This window comes from Petromyzon marinus, chromosome 6 (assembly GCF_048934315.1).
Source record: "Petromyzon marinus isolate PM22_M1 ecotype Great Lakes invasive population chromosome 6, UKy_Petmar_22M1.pri1.0, whole genome shotgun sequence".
Classification (NCBI taxonomy): domain Eukaryota; kingdom Metazoa; phylum Chordata; class Hyperoartia; order Petromyzontiformes; family Petromyzontidae; genus Petromyzon; species Petromyzon marinus.
Window position 1 is genome coordinate 8,679,203 of NC_133672.1, and position 12,522 is coordinate 8,691,724.

Here is a 12,522-nt window from a genome sequence, read left to right on the forward strand (position 1 = left end):
TCTGTGGAGACATACGACTGCATCACTGGCAGCAATAGCCATGATGGCTCCTTTATCATTATCGTTTCATCACCATCATCAGTCGTGGTCAATCCTTTGAAGGACTAAGTACCTTTCCAAGCCAAAGCATGTCTTGCTCTCCTGCGTTGTAATAATGGCAGTTCCCCTTGCCTTTAATGCTGATTTGTAAATAATATACAGTGTAACTGTCAAGGGTTGTAGAAGCATTACAATACAAGCGATGAAACGCTTTTTTAAAAAGGGCTTTTCCATAGAAATTAACAACTGCTTTCGGAGCTGTGCTCTGACATGTTCAAATTAATTCCAAAAAGCACTTCAGATATATGTAAAGTCTTGCGTACAGATGTCACATTTGTAACCTGTCAGTGAAACTGTTTGATTCAAACTCTCAAGTGGTTAATCATTTCACACTAAATTATATCGAAATTACTGTAGAGGAATGTAAGCATGACAACGTAACATCAAATGCAAAGAAGAAAGTGTATTTTTATTCCAAAACTTAGAATGTGACATGCCATTATGACACAACTGTAAAAGACTACTCTGAGACAAAAATGCATGTCTCATCATAAGAGAAATACGCCCACGAGTGATTAAAATGTCCACTGAATGACAATTAGGACAAAGATGATGCAATAGCTTTCGCACCCATTCAGACATAGCACTCAACTGATTGGTGCCAGAAGTTACGGGCTATAAGCTCGCAAAGATATTTAATAATAATAAATAATATAAGCCCTTTGTCAACGTATTTCTGTGCTACTGATCCCCTGATTCTGGCACTCATCAGCAGATAAATACTGTTCATTATGTTTTTACTGATTGCCATTATAATGTGTGGGCATGCATGATTATTATCATTAATGCCCACACAAAAGGCTTTAACTGCCTCATGTGTGTGGAACTTGTTGCTTTACTCCCTGCCCCCGTTACTTGGTGATGCTAAGAGAATACATTCCTGTTATTTGGCTATTGTCACTCACCTGGGGGAAGCGGTGACACAGTGGATTGCACTTTGGTGAACCGAGTCTGATTGCCGGCCACTGCTAACATCAGTTGTGAGTGATATCGGAACCGGTCCTGGGTTCCCGCATTCATTAAAACAGACTGGCCAGTGTAGTGAAGTATGGTCAAACAATCCCCATGACTGACATGGCGTGTGGAGGTCTTTATCCAGCAGTGGATTGACAAAGAGGTATACATTGTTACAATAACTGTTATCAATATCCTCGTGATTTTAGTCTTGGTTCTCAAAAAGCAAGGCACATTTTCCCGCCCCCTCCTCCCCGTATCTTGAACTATATGGATATTTCTGGGGTTAAAATTGTGAGCGCACAGCACAAAATTTGCACCTCCCATGTAAAGCAGATGCCGTTCTTGGGACGGCACTATCCAACAAAACTGGGAGCTCTCACTTACAATTGGGAAACATCCATGCGCCAGATCTATGAGATCTTGGAAAATGAGCGAGGTTGAGCATGGGTAGAGCAGCTTGCTCTAGGCTGTGGGCCTGCATTGGGACCAGCAGACGGAAGTCCAGCAAAGTCCATTTTTGCACGAAATCTTCCATACCTCCTAGGTGATCCTTAGCTTCACCAACCTACAGTGGCCAGCGTGGTGAAGTATGATCAAATAACCCCCACCACCAGCAAGGCATGAGAAGACCCACACCCAACAGTGGAGTGGCAAAAATGGGCATACAAAAATAATAACAAATTACATTCATAAAGCGCCTTTTAATGTTATGTACTCAAGGTGCTGTATATCACGATTTTTTTTAAATCACACACATCAACACACAACTCAAGTAAACATTCATTTTTTTCATTTTACCAGGGAGGGCCCACTGAGCTATTTATCTTTTTTCAGAAGTGACCTGGCCACAAATTACACCTCAACGAAGTGGCTTATCACGTGGAAATTTATAGCAGCCAAATACTCTAAACGCATGTTTCTAATGTGGAGGGAAATACCGGAGGACTTGGATAAAAATCCACGCGACCACGGGGAGAACACGCAAACTCCAAATATACAGGCATCAGAGTCGGGATCAAACCCACGAACTCTTGCGTACCAGGTGAGGTGGGGGGGGGGGGGGGATGTGGCCTAAACATCTAGGCGATATTGTAGATTATAGCGTTGATGTTTTTTGGGTTGCACTGCGTATTTGTAAGCATGAAGTCTAACATTAATAGCAGCTTCTTCTTGACGAACTGAATTCATTCAGCAGTGGATTGAACCGGATTTAGTTCCTGAAGAAGCTCCCAGCACGAGGAGCGAAAAGTCGGACATGCTGAACAACACGTGGTGAAACTTGACAATGGATCAGAAAGATATCCAGCACAAGACACACAAAAACATGCACAATATAACATATTTTAAACAACACTTTGAGAAGTGATATTTTATGATTTTTTATTACATTTTAATGTTGGAAGGTATCCGTGAGGCATGTTTTATATTGGAGTCGGAAAATGTGATTGCAAGGGGCACACCGCTCAGAGTTTACTTTGGGGTTCTTTTTAATTCAACAATTCTCCTCTTCAATCTAAATTTCAATGGGAATATTATATGTACTTGCACACTGATTTAGTTTCATTTTCCAATAAGGTCTTAAATTAAATAGATTAAGTATAGCGATAAAAATGTTTTTGAATCAGTCCAATAATTTTCCAAAATATGCATTGAGGTTATTCTTTGAGTTAGTTCTACAGGGAAATTTAGGCCGACATTTTAGCGTATGCATAGTTAACAGCAATAATCTCCCTTGGGTCAAAGCTTTGTCAGTGAGAGTACAATTCAAATAATTACAATTTTAAAAACGTAAGGAAATATGAATTATGAAAAATAATGTGATAACGTTGCGAGGCACATTTACAATAATGTAGTTACATTGAATGAGTCACTATAGCGCGTGCAGCTGGGAGATTGTTAGACAATAGAATTAGGGGCAACAGCCCGTTCTATCAGTTGGACCTGTGGGCAAGGCATGGAGCCCTCTGGGGGATCCATAGGGGTGCGAGGCCGAGGGCGGAGCCTGGCTGCGCTGAGCAGGGTATAAGGTGAGCTCCGACTCACAGTCGGGGTGGTTGCGATGTGGAGTGGAATTCGTTGTGCCGTCGTTGTCGTGATCTTCGCCCTCTTCAAGCTGTGGGTCTGGCAGCATTTTGGCTGTCCCGACCCGGTATAAAGTTATTCCCCTAAGGCTGTGAAGGCTGGAATACAAGAGAGAGTACATCCTACTAGTGTCTGTGAATTAGTACACTACAATAAGATATAGCAATAATTGGAGGTGTGTGGTGCAACATTTTGGCACTATATAACAATAAGTCACAATAGTTGTGTACTTATTTTTTTCTCCAAAATATGAATTTCATCATATCGGGCAGGGCTGCTTGCATTTTCCATTCGATTTTCTTCGTCAAAGCTTAATTTAAAACTCTATTGTCAGTATAATTGATATAGTGTTACTTACCAATCTGCCTCCGGTCAATTCACCTGGAATGTGTCCAATTTCAACAGGTCTTGAAAGCGAAGCGGGGGTTGAGCCTGGGAGGTGCTTGAATGGGTAGCCGCCGTTGATGACAGGCGATGGAGGCTGCTGTGCGGGGCTACGAGGTTGACGGCAGTGTGGGAAAATCCATTGGTCTGTATTTCTGTGCTCCCACGTCGATGTGGCACATCTTCAACTCGTACTGACCAACGAGGTATTAGCACGCTTGGCTATGTACGGTGCGACAAAAGGTTGAACATATATACATACAAAGTATAATCAGATAATCCTCAAGATGCACATGGCATGGGGGAGCCCTCATCCAGCAGAGGATTGTCAAAGTACTGAATATGTTTTTGCCTGATTTGTATTCAAATGTATTGGTAAAAAAAAACCCGATTTGATTATTGCGTTAATTACTTTGGTTCATTAAAAGGATGTGATGAAAGGAAATAATGTATTTTCCTAAAGAAATTCAAGGTTTTATTAGGGTTACTCTGCACTAACAATAACGGTGAGGTTTATACTTGAATCGGTATGGAGTACTTTAATCGGCTAAATATTTTATTGCAATTGGAATGTAATGGGAATTATTTTGTCAAGGTAACGCCAAGGGCTCGATTACAAATGGAGAGTATACAATCGCTTTATGTCATTCTAAAAATAAAAGCAGAACATCAACCGTAATTTATGTAACCATCTAATAGATTGCACGTACGGGAATGCTATTGCCAACCGCTAAAATATGCGAGCACATTGCAGCGTTTTGATAAAAGTTATCTTGGTTCCAATTAGTGCACCCTGCTCGTAAAGTATAAGGGTAATTAGAAAAAAACACTCGCACACACCTATGTGCTCTTAAAGACAAGCACTTGTGAGTCCACATTATACAATGGGGCCATCTTGACTGTTTTGTTGGTTCCAGATTACAAAAGTAATGGACGCTGTGACTCACCACCAGAGAAAAAATAGGCTTTTAAACCGTCAAACATCAGTCTCGTTATGTATTGTTACGTGACGTGATGATATATAGCATAAGAAAATGCAATTATTCAGTAGAAATCAAGATGTTTGGTAAGTCATGCCGTCTTGCAGGGGTACATGAAGTTGGTAATTTTAACGTCAATTTTTTGCTTTCCTCGTTTAACATGGAGGCCCGGTAAAGCCCTTTGTGAAAAATCTAACCATCGTTTTGAGATCAAAGGAGAGAATAATGGAAATCTAGAGGAAAATATAAATACTTAGTGGCCAAGCAAAGGAAATGTTTTCTCCAGACCTTGGCCACTGCCCACGATTGCATTTATTTCAGGGTTGCTGAGCCAGGCATTAATTTTGTCATTTTATATCAGCTGTGGTAGAATAATTCTGTTTGGGCCAGGGACACATACAGTCTCAGCGACTTTCACTTTTGGTGAATGCATTCAACTCATTCAATTATAATTCATACGAACGGAGGAAGGCATTTTAATACTCGTTTGTGACATTTATACAATATAAAACGACTGAGTCTCAGATCCACGTATAAAATCATTGTGAAAATTGTATCGGGTTATTTTTTACAATCATTGTGTGCAGTCAGCAGTAATGAACTGAAAATAACACTGCGGGGTGAAAGGATGAAATTGTGGTCCTGGTGTTTTACAGCTACACATGGTTTGCTCTTTGCTCTTGCACAATTACATGTGGCAGCTTTGTCATTTCACTTCCTCGTGGTCAAAACATATGGTATCCCCAGAGTTTCAGGAAATTGCATTTAAAATACCACCAATGTGGCAATGGACATTTCCTGTTCTTGCCAATGCTGAATTAAATATATATTGTAGTCATTCTGGTGAAATGAGAAAAAATAAACTTGACACAACCTACAGATGAACGGTCATCTATGTGTTTGATTTGTATGATGTTGAATTATTGTAACGAAGAGTGTGCAACTCCTCACATTAGATATATGTAATTTAGTGATTGACAGCATGTCCATGAACAAGACACCATTTTTAAAATGGGTACATTTTATAATTCAGTTTTAGTTAAACTCAGGATTGAATCAAGACAGTGTCAAAGAATGTTTTTTTTTGTGACTGTCAAAAGATTTAATGTGCACTGTCTCGATCACCTGTTCCACCTGCCCACACCTGCATCGATGTTGGAATACAGGACATTGTGCAAGCAATTGAGCCGTTTGATTGGTTGTCTTGTCTCTGATACAGTACATGGATGCGGTGGGTGTTTGTTGTTTGATTTTTCACACTCATTTTTCACACTAAAAATTACTGACCGGTAAAAATAAATAAAAAGAGCGCATATTCATCGGTGGATTATATTTGTGCATTCATTTTACTCGGTGTCGCTTAGCCATTGTTTTATATAATTTACATCTGCAGGGTACATGTGTTTCAGTTTAAATCACTCAACGTTACTTTTTAGTCAATTGAATCAAACAAAACTCAGTTGTACAATCAAGTGGACAGCCAGGTGGCTCAGTGGTAGAGTGAGCAGCTCATCTGGGCTCGCCACCGTGGTGACCACCTCACCTGGTATGCTGGAGGTCGTGGATTTGATCCCGACTCAGATGCCTGCATATTTGGAGTTTGAATGTTCTCCCCGTAGTCGCGTGGATTTTTCTCCGAATCATCCGGGTTTTCCCTCCACATTAGAAACATGCGTTTAGAGTATTTGGCTGCTATACATTTCCACGTGATAAGCCACTTCGTTGAGGCGTTATTTGTGGCCAGGTCGCTTCTGAAAACAAGCAAAATAGCACAGTGGGCCTTGCCTGGTAAAATAAAATAAAACAATGTTTACTTGAGTTGTGTGATGTGTGTACTGCAAGCACATCTCAAGAGCTGTTGTATATATATATTTGATGTAAATCAAAGGGAGAAGTTTTTTTTTAACAGTGGATAATAACACCAAGTTTAGAGCAACCGGCCAGATGTACAGACACTTGTAGTTCATTGATCGGCAGCCAAATGTGTAATGTTTGTTACCTGTCTTACATGCGGGTCTTGCGAAAGTAGCATCTGCCAGGGAGTTGCCGATCCCTAATGATGAAAACATGTCACGAGTTCACGTGATGAATTTATAAAATGTTGCCTAGCTTCTTTACTCTATATACTTGCAATTGGTTGAACCAAAATGCCAGGCCGAAACTTTTATAACCTTTATCATACATTATATACATATATATGAAGTGTTTTCATTAGGCATAAAGCAGGTACTTTCCATCGCAAATGACGGAGGTGGCAGCTAAGTGACGAAATGCGTCTGAGAGGACATCGACTGAAGGGATAGTGAAGTAAAAATCTGGTGGGCAGGAGCTGCGGTTAATTATTATTGCATTGCAGGATCCTGAGACATGGCGAAGGCCTAGGGTGGCCTTCATCCAGCAGTGGCTTGATCATGTCTGATGAAGATGACAATTTGATGATTTCATAATGGAAAACACTAGTCGAGTCGATATGAAGACTGTCTATTCAGTTTGCCATAATTTAACTTTCAAGTGCAGCAATGCCTTGTAATCGCCAACCACAAACAGCCAAGTGTCAGAGCTGGGAGTTGACATCGTTGAGCCGCAAATTTGGAGGAGATAGTGTTGCCTCTGATTCAGCTCTGCTGTTCCATCGTAAATAATGTTTGCATTAAGGCCCTCTTACGTTGTGATGTATTTTATCCAAGGAGGAATAACAACAAATGGTTGTGCAGACAACTTTAAAGCCTGTGGTCGTGATGAATCCACAGAGGAATTCTATGGTAGAATTTTAATGCAGCACATTTAAGTACTGTAAACCATCTTCTTTTTATCATCCTGTTCTTCTAGGCTCGTCGAAGGGGATGTTTTTGACAGACATTCTGACAGTCAGAAAAGGGGACTGCCTCGCCAGGAAAGACGTCAAAGAATTAATCGACCAAAAGTGACAGCTTTCACAACAATATGGTCTGGCATAGATAAATATTAATGATTTGTTGTTCACTTTTTTTTTCCTCCCCAGGTCACACATGGGTCTTGCTGTCCATCTGTCATGAGGGACCGACACTTCAAAAGTGTAGACGAATGGTTTAAAATTCATAGATGGAACAACATCTTGGTAAATCTTGATACAATGGCAAATATAAAAAAAAACCCACAACATAATATGTTTAGATTAATGTGAAAAGGAAACGTGTAAAATGTAGCATTATACATATACAGTACAATTATACAGTTTTCAATCTACAGCTGGGTGAAGGCCTCTCCATGTCACGTCATTCATGAGGTCTGTTTTTTTTTTTAACCATACTTCACGATGCTGGCTAGTGCGAGCAGGTGTATTGTTGGCCCATGACCAATTCAGCTATCGCTCGCTGCGGAAGTTAGCACGGCGGGGAATTGAACTCGAGTCACCGGGCTCAGCGCACAGCGAGCAAACTGCTGCTGCGACGCTCTCCCGCCTCAAGGCAAGAGGTGTCGGTGTTTGAAGCTGGGTGCTTGAAGAAAGTGAGGAACTCATTTGACGATACCAGATTTACTGTTGGTCTGGCGAAATGTTTTGGCATCGGAAGCATGTGTGGAGGTATGAAGTTGTTTACCCTTATTAGCTTGCCTACACCCGGCGGCTGAATCGCACTTCATTTTTAAAATTATGCTTGATTGAAATTTTAAAAGAATAAGCCCCCTAATTCATGAAATTACAAGTTTTATTTGTAATTAAATAACTCATTGGCAGGACCTCTATAGTAAACGCGTTAATCAGCAATTGATAATTATGTAGTTAGCCACATTGAAAATATTAAAACTCTTATGCCCATTGAATCCAGACCCTTAGATGGCTGTAAGAAATTTACTTCCGAACCTATTTGTGTATAATTAGCTCCAGTAGCGAAGTTACTGATCCATGCAGATCACTGTTTTTCGGACAAGGTCCCTTTTAGAATCCCATTATACCATCATGCTTCAAAGAGCCCATCAATATTTAGGTCCGTGTTAATAAGTAAACAAAATGCTGTCTGACATCGCAACACCCCGTCGCTCCCTCCTTCCATCACCCTGGTCATTTATTCTCAATCGACTGTTCAATCAGGAAATCTCATTGCCGATGTGTCCACCTCGGGGTTGTGTGTGGTGGCTACAATACATCTTAGTCGACAAATTATGCTTAATTCCATGACTCCATCTCCTATTCGCTCTCAATCGTTCATTGTGTCCCTTATTTGGCTTCTGATTTTCATTTTGCATCCAAATATTTTAAATTTTAAAGGTATGCCCTTCAAAAGTTATTTTTTGTTTAACGGTGGATGTGGTTTTCATCCCCTAAGCCATGTTTATTAAATTGTTGGTTAGTGCTGCACAAAGGTCAGATTTCTGAAAAATATTTACTTTTGAATTATCTTAACTTAATTATGACCTTAAATTTTGTGATCTGTCAACATATGTTAATCTCGGGGAAAGGCAGTGCCATAAATGATCAAGATTTCACGCTACTCATGTAAGGATTAAACTTATGTCATTGTCCAAAAGTTGTATCTAAATCTGTTTGACATAATCCATTCAAATGTATTATATGCATATTGATATGAAGTGCTTGAATTACAGCATACTCACGTTGGTATTATATTAAAAAAGAAACAATATTGTATTTGGTTATGGACAAAGTGATCATTTATTACAAAATCAGTAACCGTTTGATTCCCCAGTGTATTCTTTCTTATGACACGTGTCTTTCTATTATCTTCTATCGATCGTGACAATTTTTTTTTTAATATAACGAAAATCGATGACCTGGAAAGCATTACATGCAACTCTTAGCAATTTAATCTCCTCTTCTTTTTGCCCGGCCTCTATGAAATTGTGTGCGATAATTGTACATGCCATTAGACCCCGGCTGCAAATTATTCTCCAACGAGCATCGCTGGTGGCGCCTAATTGCCAGTCTTGTGCTCCTGTAATGGCGTGATGCGTCGTTGCAGACTCTGTGCACTGGTGCAGCAGTGTACAATATTGGCTGCTCATCACAAAAAAAAACCAGGCTGCAGTTAGCAACGCTGCTTGCTGTGCAGTTTTTATGTCTGAGTTTCCGTTTTGTAAATCCCCCCCCCCCTCTCCGCCCCACATTAAGTTAAGTGACGCTGCACAGTAAATAAAGATTTCATGCATTATGCACCGCACCATGTTTGCAGTCACAGGCTCTCTTTCATATGCCGTTGACTTCAAACCTGGTACGTAAATGCAGTGCTATTGTTCATTGGATGATTTTTTTTAAAGCAAACATCTCAAAAAGTTAATGGAGATTGAAAACATGAGGGTGTGAGCATTTAATAGACATTGATTATTATTTCTTGTGAGATGAACAAAGGCAATCCTTGCTTTGGCGTAAACCACAATCAGTATGGAGTTGCTGGTAGCACCAAAACTAATAATGGCTATGCAAGTATGTACTACTCACAAGCATTGTGTTAGTAGCGTATACACTTAAAACAAATAATCCCCAATTATATAATGTGCCTTACATATTTATTTTTCGAATGATCCCAAGTTTCCAATAAGGATAAAACTTGCAGCCAGTGCTCGCAACATTCCCTGGAGCATGTTATTCTGGTTCTTGACCAACAATTTACGACGTTTCTACGGTGGACTGGACAATGATTCTTAAACGTATTGGTTTGCGTTCCTTTGTGTTTTGCCTTTGCAGAAACAGGTCTTGATCCCATAATCACCATTTTTTTTTTGCAAAACTAATTTCGGAAAAGCCTTGCAGGAAAGGTAAGAGACGATTAAACAAACATTGAAGTATGCCAGCTCGGTATTGTTCTGTGCACCACAGGTCTTATCATTCTCTTTCACGAGGGTGCCTTTTGTTTAAAAAATATAAGCTGTGTCTCTAAATATGATCAACGCTAAAGGAAGTTACTGTATTCTTATTTTCCTCCCGCTATTCTGATGGCCTTTAATGCTAATCTGGATTCAGGAGCCAGGATGCATTGCGAGAGAAATGCAAGATAAGTGTTGAGGCCTATACCCCGCACCAGATTGTCCATGCTGAGAGGAGGTTACCTCCTCAACTCTCACATGGCATCACTTCTCGGTCTCGCCATCACCTGATGCTACCAAAAGTCAGCTCTTTCTTTCTACAGTTGATGTTTTATTTTAACAGCCAGGAAATCTCCAAAGGACATTAAGATACTCAGAAAGGTCTCGTTTAGAATAAAGTTTTTTTCACGAGTAAAGAAACTGGAGTTTCTGTAAAAAAACTCACATGTAATTGTATATAAGAGATTATGACGACACAGATGTAGATGCCTATACTTGCTTCGAAGCAGCTGTTCTCTTAAATGATGTGAGCTCAGCTACTGTCGTCCCCCGAGCATTTGTTATTTTAAACTTCGTCATAAGGTTTAAATTTAGAGAATATTTAAAACACCAGCCAACTTCACGTTAACACGTAGGCTTTCGCGACCAATTATGGACCAGCCAACTTGCTGCCTATGTGGATTCATTTCATTTTGCAGCATGGGTAATGTAGTTTGCAGAAAAATAGCAGACTCCTAACAGTGGAATCATGCTGTCCGTCGAATGGCAAAACTCCGAATAAACCAACATCCCGTTCAGCCGACTCTCATGCCACTCTTATATAGGTGTCTGCCCTATTAATATATATCGTTATTTGCTGTGGACACCTCATTGTTCCATGGCGGGGTGCATCACGATGGCTCAGTATCTTTACGCTGCACTAATTATTTCCCCAGGTTGCAGGGCTACAGTAAGGCCTACGAATCACTATCAAACTCAGCCATGCTTTGGCATTCAGCTTGCACCAAGAGCCAGGCACTGATTGAAATGGTGTACGATGAGAAAAAAAAGGAGCACGAGATCAAAAGAGCCATTTTTATGCTGAACCCGTGATTTAGCAATGGACTGTGTGGACAAGGTGCCAGCAGTTTCACAAACGCTTGTCAGTTTAGCCATTCAGAAGATTTAAATTGGCACTGAAAATTGTGCTTAATGTGCAAATCTGTCTCACCACCAATCGGTCAGTGAATGGTAATGGGAAACATTAAAACCGCATAGAATTATCATTCAATTTGAAGGTGGCTTTCATGAATTTTACTCTGATTTCAAGTTGAGTTGTCATGAAGAAAGACATTTTTTATTTAAAAAAAATGTTTCTTGGAGATTTATCCTTCATTGGGGCCTCTATGCTTTTGCAAAAGGAACATTGTAAACCAGAAGCTGAACATGTAACTAAGTAGCCATCCATAACGTGGTGGACTTCAGACAATGATGAATGGCAATGAGTGCAAGGAAGCTTGTGCACCCTTCTTGAGCACAAGGTAGATGTACAGCAAGATATGTGCGTGTGTAGGGGGAGGAGGCATGAGGTTGTGGAGAGGAGGGTTGCGGGTTGAATGGATAACAAATGAGAACATTCGGGAGCTTTTAAGGCTATGAAGTATTTTAGGAAGGCAATGCACATCTACGTTGGTCTGGAAAATACAAGAACGAAATTGCAATGCTTTTAAAATGTGAGGATTGCTACAGCGTGAAAGATTACATCTGTGTAAATGATTTCGTGATACGTTACAATTGTTCTTGTAAGCTGTTAAAATATATGGTTTTGAAATGTGGTGCTACACTGTGCAGCATTATTTAAAGGGATGTAAATACACAATGAGATCATTATTTGATTATAACATCATTTGGTCACAACTATTTAATTTGTTATGTATGATTATTTAAAAAACATATATACTATGAAATATTACATTATGCACAAAATGCATCGCTATTGCAACTTTATTTCATTGGCTTGAACATTGAAGAGTACTTATAATACAAGACTAAAGAATATTCATGCTGGTGTAATTTTCTGTGACTTTGGTTTCTGTATACTACACACATGTTCTTGTCAGTGTCTATTGTAATTTCTGGTTTATCAAAATTGTCAAACTTAAAAATGCTGTATTCAACAACTCAAAACAGCACAATCCTTACAAACTTTCTAGTCCATTACATTTGCACATTTATTACTACTCAC

The 12,522-nt window shown here is 39.8% G+C and overlaps 1 long non-coding RNA gene across 1 annotated transcript in view; it reads left to right on the forward strand.

Moving 5' to 3' along the window:
- Positions 1-1,564: 1,564 nt before the first annotated feature.
- LOC116939555 (uncharacterized) overlaps positions 1,565-12,522 on the forward strand; it is a 75,550-nt gene continuing 64,592 nt past the window's right edge. The window contains exons 1-4 of the long non-coding RNA XR_012941088.1: positions 1,565-2,098; positions 3,544-3,728; positions 7,504-8,064; positions 10,180-10,250. This is a non-coding gene — a long non-coding RNA (uncharacterized LOC116939555). The remainder of the gene's footprint in view (positions 2,099-3,543; positions 3,729-7,503; positions 8,065-10,179; positions 10,251-12,522) is intronic.